Source organism: Mauremys mutica, unplaced genomic scaffold, assembly GCF_020497125.1.
Source record: "Mauremys mutica isolate MM-2020 ecotype Southern unplaced genomic scaffold, ASM2049712v1 001354F_np12_obj, whole genome shotgun sequence".
Taxonomy (NCBI): Eukaryota; Metazoa; Chordata; order Testudines; family Geoemydidae; genus Mauremys; species Mauremys mutica.
In genome coordinates this window covers 1-10,559 of record NW_025423172.1, presented here as the reverse complement: position 1 = coordinate 10,559, position 10,559 = coordinate 1, and the positions used below count along the sequence as shown (strand labels likewise).

Sequence of the window (10,559 nt, the reverse complement as noted above, 5' to 3'; positions counted from 1 at the left end):
TATCTGCCCGGCCCAGGCTGTCCTCTGCCTCAGCTGCTGCTCCCGGCCTCCTCTAGAGTCAATCACACAGGACTCCCAGAGGAACAGAGGCTGGGACAGGGCAGCAGCCTGGGCTGGGCTGGGAAGATGCTGGGAGTTCTCGTTCCCTGAGGAACTGGCCCGGCTCCCTTCTCAACTGCGAACAAAATCAATTCCATGCCCCTCCCTCCCCAGAAAAACCAGCCTGGAGCCAAGGGCAGCAGGGGACGATTCCCTCCAGTTCCCACCGAGGCAGGAGAGAACCCAGGGTGTTTCTAGCAGAGCTTATGGAAACTGACGTGGGGAAACCAGCCTTTAACAACAGGCAGTTCCAGTTTAAGCTAAGTGTTTTTAACAAATTTCTACAACATTAAATAACCCTTCAATCGTAGTGTGACCATCCATAACATTGCTTCAGCCTTATAGGTTCCTAAGTGTACAACTAAACATCTCTTCAAACACAAGGGAGTGGAGATCAGTCAGTGTTCAGAGTCATCCCATATAAAAGAACCATGTTGTCGTACATAATGGCCCCATCATGTGGCCATCGCCTTTCCCTCTTCTCTGTTAAAAGTTTTAGTATTTTGCACAGAAACTTTCTTCCCTCAGGAGTGTCCTGGGAACCAGGGCTGCCAGCCAGACAAACACCTTTAAGAGGCAGCGTAATCTGTCAAAAAATGATCTCCCTCCTTCAGTTCAGTGACACCATGAAATGTTACTTATCAGGGCAGAGCCAGAGGATTGAAAGCAGCTAACATCAAGCCCCTGTGTAGCTCACAGGAATGAACGCAAACACTCCCTCGTATCTGAAGAGATGTTTAGTTTTACCCTTGGTAAACTACAAGACTAAAGGGCAAGGCAGTGGTGCCAGATATAAAGAGTGAAACACGAGACAATCATCATAGTTATGCCCATAGTGACTGCAAATTATTTCTAAATTCTTCTTATTATCATCAGGTGTATTATTTTCTCTGGAGTCTAGACATTGACTATATCTTGACCAAGAAATTTAGATCTTGATAATATAATCAACTATCCCTGGTTAAGGCAATGGACTTGATACCCACTGGGGTTGTCCCTACACAGGTTCAAGTACTAAACAACAGTGGCTGCCTTTTAGCCATGGATTTTAATCAGGGCAATAAATTGATACGAACTCCTTTAAAATCATTTTCCAGCCCGACTCCTTCACCCACATTTGTATAGGTCATTGGGTCACCATGTGAACATTTCATTTCCCTCCTCAATTTCACACAGAGACACAATTTCCTTTGCACAGATCCATGAAACAGCAAAACCTCCCTGTGTCTCTTGTCTGAGCCAGGGCATTCGATTCCATTGAAACCTTCTCTCCTGCAATGGCGACGGTCAGACAGAGGGACGTGGCAACCTTCACCTCTGACCAGTGAGATATTGGCTCAGCTCTTTCTTTATGCTGCCGCTGTTTAGTCCATGAAACATCAGGGATGGAATGCAAGACTGAGTTCAACCCCCTGAAACATTTCAGTGCCCAGAGAAATCCTGACCCCGGCTGTTGGAATGATATGGTGGAGATTCGAATAGGAAAGGAACTGTCTGAATTGTCAGTGTGGGGAATGAACAACAATCTATAGCAATGTCATTAACCACAAACACACTCTCATCATGGTCCAGCTGGAAGGGAAATGGGCAGGAATTCTCGCTGTTCAGCCATGGACACACTTACACTAATGCACAGCCAGGGAGTGTGCTCGGGGAGCTGGTCTGAGCAATTTGAAAGTGACAATTCTGTGAGAACAGAATCATGGTGTAGTGAAGTAACTGGTAGATTAAGTACTTGTGGCTGAGTGGTTAAGGCGATAGACTAGAAATCCATTGGAGTCTCCCCACACAGGTTTGAATCCTGCCAACTATGGAGGCATTAGCATGTTGTTAGTACCTGAGTGTCCACAGAGTCAAATTAGAGCCAGATCTGGTCTCACTGTAAGGCTGGCTCTACTTAAAATGCTGCTGTGACACTGCTCTAGCACTGTGGAGTAGACACCTGCTACAGTGACTGGAGGGGTTTTCCATCCCGGTAATAGCTACATTGACAGAACTGTCTTTCCTTTCATTAGCACTATCTAACCATGGCTTAGGTCAGCTTAATTACAGTGGTTTTGGGGTTTTTCACACCCTGAAAGACCTTCATGCTCTACCAACTGAGCTAGCTAGATTTAAAGTCAGTCAACTGCCCAGTTGCAGTGTAGAAGGAGCCTGAGTGTGTTTATTTGTGAGCTGAGGTTCCCTGTCTGACATCTGCCATCTTTCCTGGTCCGTTATGTCTCCAGCGAGCAAACCGGACCTGCCACAAGGCTGGTTAGATGCTGCTCTCTAGCCCAGAGAGCTGGGGTTGATTTAGCATGCTGCCGCCATCAGCTGGTCAGAGTAACCAGGGTGGGAGGGTGGAATTTAGGATTCTCCCACCAAGGGGAGGTGCTGTTGGACTCATCTAGTGGGGGAGAGTCTGAGTCTGAGTCCTCCACACGCCACACACACATTTTCACAGGGAATCAGGTCCCCTGGGAAAAAACTCAAAAGAAGCCCAGGCCCAGGAGTGTCAGAGAAAGGAATCACTGTTTGCCTTAAGAGGTGGGTGAGGGAAACCTGCAGGTCCCCATTTGTGGGGAAGGTCTGGGGAAGCCGAGGAGGACAAGGAGACGGGAAAAGGGCTTGCAGCTGTTGTGCAATCCCCATATTCCCAGCAGAAGGGTCCGGGGGGCTCAGCACTCAGAACTCACAAGATGGCAAAGCTCAGAGCCCCGTTCCACAGAGTCAGACTGTGATCAGCTCACACCCAGGGGGAACAACACCCTCCCTTGATCTCTATGCCAGAGCTCCTATCAGCTCAGTCCTTCCCGCAAGAGCGGGCTGCTGAGAGGGTTGCAATGGGGTAAATGAAGGCAGAGGAGGATTGTTCCTCATGGGTTTTTTTTTGTGTGTCTCTGTGATCCTGCAGGAGGAAGCATGATTTGAGTTTGTTTTAGTGACTTGGGTTGGGCTGAGGTTGTGACCCTGAGCACAGGGGTTCCTGCACTCTCTGCTCTTAGCCCCTCAGGGAGTGGACAATGGAGTGGTTTCAGAAAGTGGATAGAAAGTAGCCTAAGAAAGTGTAGCATATGTGAGAAGAACAACACCATCATCACCTCCCTTGGTGGTCTAGTGGTTAGGATTTGGCACTTTCATTGCTAAAGCAGGGGTTCAATTCCCAGTCAGGGAAAAGTGACTTTGAACCAAATAACCTTTAGTTATTCTTCACTTGTAATGTAAAGAAATCCATTGTTGTTTCCTGCATCTTCCCAGTGTCTCCATGGCAGGGCTGGCTCCAGACACCAGCACTGCAAGCAGGTGCCTGAGGTGGCCAATGGAAAGAGAAGGCTTCAGGGGCAATTTGGCCCTCTCAGAGGGAAGGAACTTGCCACCAAATGTCAAGCAGAGGTACGAGCTGTACCATTGATTGCAGCTTTCTTTATTTATTTATTTTTCCGCTTGGGGTGGCAAAAACGCTGGATCTGGCCCTGCTCCAGGGAAGACAATTTGTTAAATCCCAGATGAGTGCAGTTCTATCAGTTCTCAGCCTGAGCCCTTAGGTCTTAATCTGAGGATATTGTCCCCACCATGGGGCCATTTCCCGCCTCTCTTTCCTAGGGCAAAGCACAATTTTCCTTGCAGAGGGACACAGGGAAACAGCAACCCCCCCCCCCCCCCCCCCCCCCCCCCCCCCCCCCCCCCCCCCCCCCCCCCCCCCCCCCCCGATATCCTTTCCTCTGTCCCTTGTTGCAAAGCAGGGTGGCCCAAATTCCATGGAAACAATGGACAAGCAACGGGGGCCCTGGGCACATCCAGCCCTGGCGTGAGTATGTTCCCTCCCCTCTTGTCTTTAGGCCCCTGTTGTTATTTCATGGGATTGTCTGTGGATGGGGGAAAAGCTGAGTTCACTCCAGGTGGAGGGGGATAATAAGAACCCTGAAAATCTCAGGCCCCAACCCCTGCTACCAGGATCACCAAGGTGCTGGGGATTAGAGTAGGAAAGGGACTGTGTGTATTGTCAAGGTGGGGAATGAATAACAATCTACCACAAGATCCACCTCATTAACCACCGACACAGGCTAATCCTGCTGCAGATAGAAGGGAAACTGGGAGTGATTCTTTGCTGTTCAGCCTTGGAAACAGTGACCCAATTGCACCGCAGTGAATGTGCTGGGGAAAGCTGGACTTCACAGGCAGGTGAAAAGAGCAGATCCTAGAAACACCTGGAGCTCCCCACCCCACTGCTGACACCAGGGTCAGGTGTTGAGCGACTCACAGCGCCCCTCCCCTCCCATTACCTTGCAGCAGGATGGTGGCAGCACCCCCCACCCAATGCAGGGGAGAGGGCTGAGTGCATCTCTGCACCCTGAGTCCAGGGCACCCACTCTCTCTGCCCCACACATCGAATCTGGCCATGCTGCAAAGTGCCCCTAAGAACCAGCAGCCTCCAGGACAGCAGGTTTGGCCCTCAGAGCAGGGAATGTGTCCCCCATGCTGCTGTTAGGCCACTGGATGCTCTGGGAATAGGACAGCTCTGAGTGTAACCTGCAGCCCAGGTGGGGATGTAGTTCAGTGGTAGAGCACATGCTTTGCATTGTGTGAGGCCCTGGGTTCAATCCCCAGCGTCTCCAAACTTTTTTTTTCTCACCCTGCTGCTTTGCTCATGCCCAGCTGGGATGTGGCCCAGCAGTCTCCCTGCAGGAGTTTTAATCCTGCGGATGTGAGCGGCAAGTGCCAATTGCATGGAAGGTCTGGGGGGGGGGGGGTTTCTGCTCCTAAGTCACCTCAGTACATGTAAGAATCCCACCCGCTGTGCTGCTTGGGACAAGGGTAGATGAGAAGGGCGAATCCTCCAGCACTGGAGGGAAAGCTCCCATCTGCACAGACTGAGAGGCAAGGAAACAGAGGGGCAGTCAGTGCTCAGAGAGGAGAGAGGTCAGTGATTCACACCCACTAGGGGACACTGTCTTTCTGAGGCGAGTGCAGCTGGCTTGGGATGGTGCTGACGATGGATAGAAAAAAGTCTGGAGTCCAATGACAGACGAGACCACAGAAGGGGAAGGGGAATGGCAGCCCCACAGAAGGTCCTGGGTGCTCAGATGCCCCAGTTATTGCACCCTGGCCTGTCACAGAGAGAGAAAAGACCCAGCGGGACCCAGCCCCCCTACAGTGATCCCATGGACAAGAACCTGGCTGGGAGTGGGGTGAAGGTTCCCTCTGGGCAAAGGGGAGCTGAAATCCCTCAGTGTCCTGGAATTTAAGCAATGGAAGCTTCAAACCCTGCACGGGTGTGGGCTGAGGTGCATCAGCAGAAGGTTGGGCTGGACGGGGCGGCAGGTTTGGATAATTTTTGGTGGTGCCCAGAATGGGACCAAGTCCTGCCCCACCCCACCCCACCCCACCCTCACACAAGGGCCAGTTTTAGGCCGATTCTCCTGATTCCCCTGAATCGGGCCCCACCCCTAAGAGGGCCCCGTGCCCAAGCCCTGGTACTGCGTACTGGCAAGAGCTGGTGCGCTGTACCAGGGTGGCCCGGCTTCCCCAGGGGGCAATTTAAAGGGCCTGGGGCTCCCAGCAGGGGCTGGGATAGGGCTGGGGTAGGGCTGCAGGGCGCTATTTAAAAAGTCCAGGGTTCCCATTGCTTCTACCGCCCGGCCTTTAAATAGCCCCCAGAGCCCCGCTGCTTCCCCAGGGCTCCCTCAGCTATTTACAAGGCCGGGGCAGTGGAAGCAGGGGAGCCCCAGGCCATTTAAATAGCCCCCAAGCCCCGGGCTGCTGCTGCTACCCCGGTGCTGAGGGAGGGAGGAGGGGGCACTTACCGTACAGGGTGGGCTGTACCCTCTGTACCTGCACCCCCTGCCTGCAGCCAGCCCCTGCCTCCAGCCAGCCCCACACCCGCTGCCTGCAGCCAGCCCATCTCCAGCCACACCCACACATCCTGCCCTGCCTGCAGCCAGCCCATCTCCAGCCAGCCCTGCACCCCCTGCCCTGCCTGCAGCCAGCCCATCTCCAGCCAGCCCTGCATCTCCTGCTCGCAGCCAGTCCCTGCTGCACCCACTGCCTTGCCTCCAGCCTCTCACCCCCAGCCCTGCCTGCACCAGCCCCTGCCTGCAGCCAGCCCCCCACCCCCGGCCGGCAGCCAGCCCCTCTCCAGCCAGCCCTGCACCCTCTGCCCTGCCTCCAGCCCTCACCTCCTGCCCTGCCTGCACCAGCCCCTGCCCACAGCCAGCCCCACACTCCTGACCACAGCCAGCCTGTCTCCAGCCAGCCCTGCACCCCGTGCCCTTGCCGCAGCCAGCCCTGCACCTCCTGCTCTCAGCCAGCCCCTGCTGCACACTCTGCCTGCACCAGCCCTGCACCCTGCAGCCAGCCCTGAACCCCGTGCCCTGTCTCCAGCCAACCCCTGTCGTACCCCCCTGCCTTGAAAGGGACAGCCTAGTCCTGCACCACCCCATTCTCCAGGCCAGCCCTGCACACCCTTGCCGCCTGCCTGCAGCCAGACCCTACTTCCAGTCAGCCCCTGCCCTGGCCTCCAGCCAGCCCCATGTCCACTCGGGTGCCCTGCATGGTTCCCAGGGCAGTAACCCTGCCACACCTGCTTCCAATGAGGGGGGAGAGGAAGGGAGCAGCTGGGAACCCACACATGTGCACACTGTAGGGTGACCCAGACAGGCAAGTTTTGTGTAAAAATCAGCGATGGGTGTGTGGGGGGTTATTAGGAGCTTCCTCATATAAGGAAAATAGTCCCCAAAAAAATGGGACTGTTCCTATAAAATCAGGACATTCTGGTCACCCTTAGACATCACCCCCAGGGAGTGGCAGGGACCCACACATGTATAAACGGAATTCGTTTCTTAGTTTCAGGCCCATCTTTTTAAAAAAGAACTTTAGGTATAGGGTTAACATATCACTCCCGTATTTTCCTGGACATTTGTCAGGCTTTTTGGTTCTTAATACTTCAACTGTCTGAGGAGGAACTTTTAAAGTTTAAACCAATTTATTTTAAACATTCACTCCTGGGAAAATATGGTACGCATGCGAGTAACGCTATTGGTATACCACCCCCACTCCTCCTAGTATAAACCCCCCCCCCCCCCCCCCCCCCCCCCCCCCAAAAACCCCCCCCCCCCCCCCCCCCCCCCCCCCCCCCCCCCCCCCAAAAATACACACACACACACACACACACATATATATTTTATACCCCTATATTTTATATATATATTTTTTTATTTTTTTTTTTACCCCCCCCCCCCCCCCTTTTTTTTTTTTATTTTTTTTTTTTCCCCCCCCTCCCCCCACCCCACCCCCCCCCCACCCCCCCCATTGTCAGGCCACATCCCTTAAATCAGAACTTTTTATAGCGGAACCGGTTCCTAAGGAGTATGAAAGACTTTTTTTTATATACATTATATATAGTATATTTTATATTACACACATTTTTAGTTATCATGCCGGGGCCCGGCTCTGTGTACTTGAAAATGATGGCCTGCCCCAGGAGTTCGAGAAACTGTCCCTGTTCTCATTGGACAGAATGGGGAGAGGCCTGAAGTACGGAGAAGGGAAGTGACCTACCCATGGGGCTACACAGCAAGCTGGTGGCAGAGACAGAAAGAGAAGCCAACAGTTCTGACTCTGTTCTAATGGACCAAAAAAACAGAGAAAGGGCTAGGAGCCCAGGCATACGAGATGGTGGGGAAATTTAATTGCAACCATTTTCTGTCAGAAAATCCCCTTCTAGACTAAACCAGTTTGTTTTTCGAAATCAAAACATTTAGTGAGATGAAAGTTCTTTGCAAAAAGATTTTGTTGCAAAACAAAACGCATCTCATGTTTGAGTCACAGTGTGTTAAATTGTCTCGTCGCACACAAAGAGGAGGCACTTAGATCTCAAACATTAGATTAAGTGCTTCAGTCTGAGTAAGTAATTGCTGCTCTTAACCAATTCAAAATATAAAAAATACAAATCAAATAGACCTATTTCAGCTATTTCTATTATGGTCATAATCTGCTCTGAGTAAATGTGATCGGACACCGCATATTATGCACTACTCTTAAGTGACACTCTCCAATGGATCCCCACCCATGTGAGGGTCGGGGTAGGTCGCGGATCATTATTATCCAACTTGAAAGAGGAAGAAGCTACGGCTGAGAAAGGAGAATTGACTTGTTCTTAAGTCACACAGCCAGCCAGTGGGCCGAGTTGGGAATAGGACCGAAGAGCCCTGATTTTCAAACTAAAACATCGGATCTTGAATTTCAGACAACTGAATGACCTGAATAAAGTGCTCTCAGATGAGCTCCAGACCGACAACAGTGCAACAATAAATATTCCACAAGTATTTGAGGAGAACTGCAATTTTTTAGAGAGAATCAATGAACTGCTCAGAGGACAATTAATGCAGAGGAGCAGCAAAATTCATTCAAACATATGACTGGTTATGACTTATTTCCTTGGGCTTAAAAGAGAACCAACAAGGACCTGAGGTCTCCTCCCTGTCAATAACCTCCTGCTCAGCCAATCAGCTGGTTAAGAGACTGAGGACGGGAGGCTTGAGGGTTCTCGCCCAAAGTGATGGCCCAAGGTCACCGGTGGGGATCACTGCCCGTGCACTATTTCCGCCCCACATTTTCAGGGGTGGACCTCCCACAGTGGGAAGTGGCAGAGCAATTTCCCTGATGACACATACGCACACCCCTACCTGGGGTTGGGAGGGGGAACAGAGAGAGAGAATGGACAAAAGAAGCAAGAGACAAAGAGAAAGGAGGGAGGGATGGATGGAGGATAAGGTGAATACCAAAAAGGACACAACCCTAATGTCCCCAGTGATTTTCTAAGGACAAAATCCCAGGGGCACAATAAATTGTCTGCCTCCTTATGCTCGGGTTTTCCATGCCTTAGAATTCAACTGTCACCAGATGGACATCAGACTGAACAGGTTTCAAACACTCAAGGAGGCTCTTACCTTCTAAACAGGGACGACTGTTTTTCTAGTACCAATCACTAAAGGGAAGGAGAATCTCGAAAGAGGTTTCCTTCCTGGCGCTCACGTCCGTGAACCCGAATACTCCCTCAGTCCTCAACGAGAGACCTGGAGAAGGAGACTTGCTGCAGCAAAGCCACAGGGGTCTCTGAGGTTTTCCCTGGCCCCTCGCCCCTGTCCTGCCGGGCTGGATGTCAGCATCTCTCTGTGAGGTCACCACCTCCCCCCCACCTTTGACCAACAGTCTGAGGTCCTGCAATAAGCCCTTTGTGATGTCACTGCCACACCTCTCCCTTGCTAGTGCTAATTGTCCTGCCCCTGCCCAGGCACTTTGGAGGTTTGTTGAGATACTCCCTGTGGATCACCCCACTCAAGGCGTGTTTGTTCTAGGGAGCACGCCAGCTAGACAGGAAAACATTGAACACTGCTCACTATGCTACACTCAGTTTTTCAGAAATTCGTCGGACTTTAAGGCCAGAAGAGACCATTAGAGCATCTAATCTGACCCCCTGCATATCATAGGCCTCCTGTATGAACACCAGAGCTACTTTTGGGGCAAACACATTCCAGAAATCGGCATCTAAGTCTCTGTTGTGTATTTGGTTGTCATGGGTTTTGTTCAATATGGCAACTGCGTTAGACCTATTAAGGGATAGCTCAGCTGGTTTCAACCGGCTGAGTGCGCTCTCTGTGTCTGTAAATAAAATGGAGGGTTTTGGTTAACTGTCTGCTCTCAGGGCCTCACGTGATTGCTTCCTACACGGCTGCCCCTAGGACATACCACTGGTGATGAGGATGGGAGCCTGGTTCTGCTCCAGATACAGAAGGAAGTAGACGTCCAGGTAAAGACAAAACAAAGACAAAAAGCTGCTTGATTGCAGTGACTGTGACCAGTGAACCTAAAAATCATGGCTACTCTGACCAGGCCCTGGAGCCTTTAGCAGAGAATCCAGTGCAGTGGAATGTGTATAATCTGCGCATAATAGAGCTTTTTGGTACAGCAACATGACATTACAGAAGCGAAGAAGGTGCCACTATTCTTAACTGTTTGAGGTCGCCTAAAACCTACTCTCTGCTACACACGCTTACTCCACCCTGTACAGCCTGAGACAAAATCTTACAGTGATATAGTGCACAATCCTCGGGGTCTCATTTCTCCCCAAAACCACATGGTCATTGCTGAAAGATATAGGTTCCACAAAAGCGGACAACAGGAAGATGAAACAGTATGTACTATTTGTAGCCCTTTTAAAAACGCTCGCAGAACACTGTGCATATAACGCTAGATGTTAAATGATTCCCCTGCGTGGAAGGTTAGGTGTGAGGCCTCTGCAGTAGAGCAATACGGAAGCGCCTACTGACAGAGGCTCAGCTTACATTACAGAAGGCTGTTGATATTGCTGTCTCCATGGAACTGGCTACAAGGGAGGCACAATACATCGGTGCACCCCCTAGGGTGCAAAAGGTGGTCACAAGAACCGACCCACAAAACTGTGCAGAGTCAAGAATGTT

The 10,559-nt window shown here is 51.3% G+C and overlaps 1 non-coding gene across 1 annotated transcript; it reads left to right on the top strand.

Moving 5' to 3' along the window:
- The first annotated feature begins 4,624 nt into the window (after positions 1-4,624).
- TRNAA-UGC lies at positions 4,625-4,697 on the top strand. The gene has a single exon. It is a non-coding gene; the product is annotated as a tRNA-Ala (tRNA).
- Positions 4,698-10,559: the final 5,862 nt, after the last annotated feature.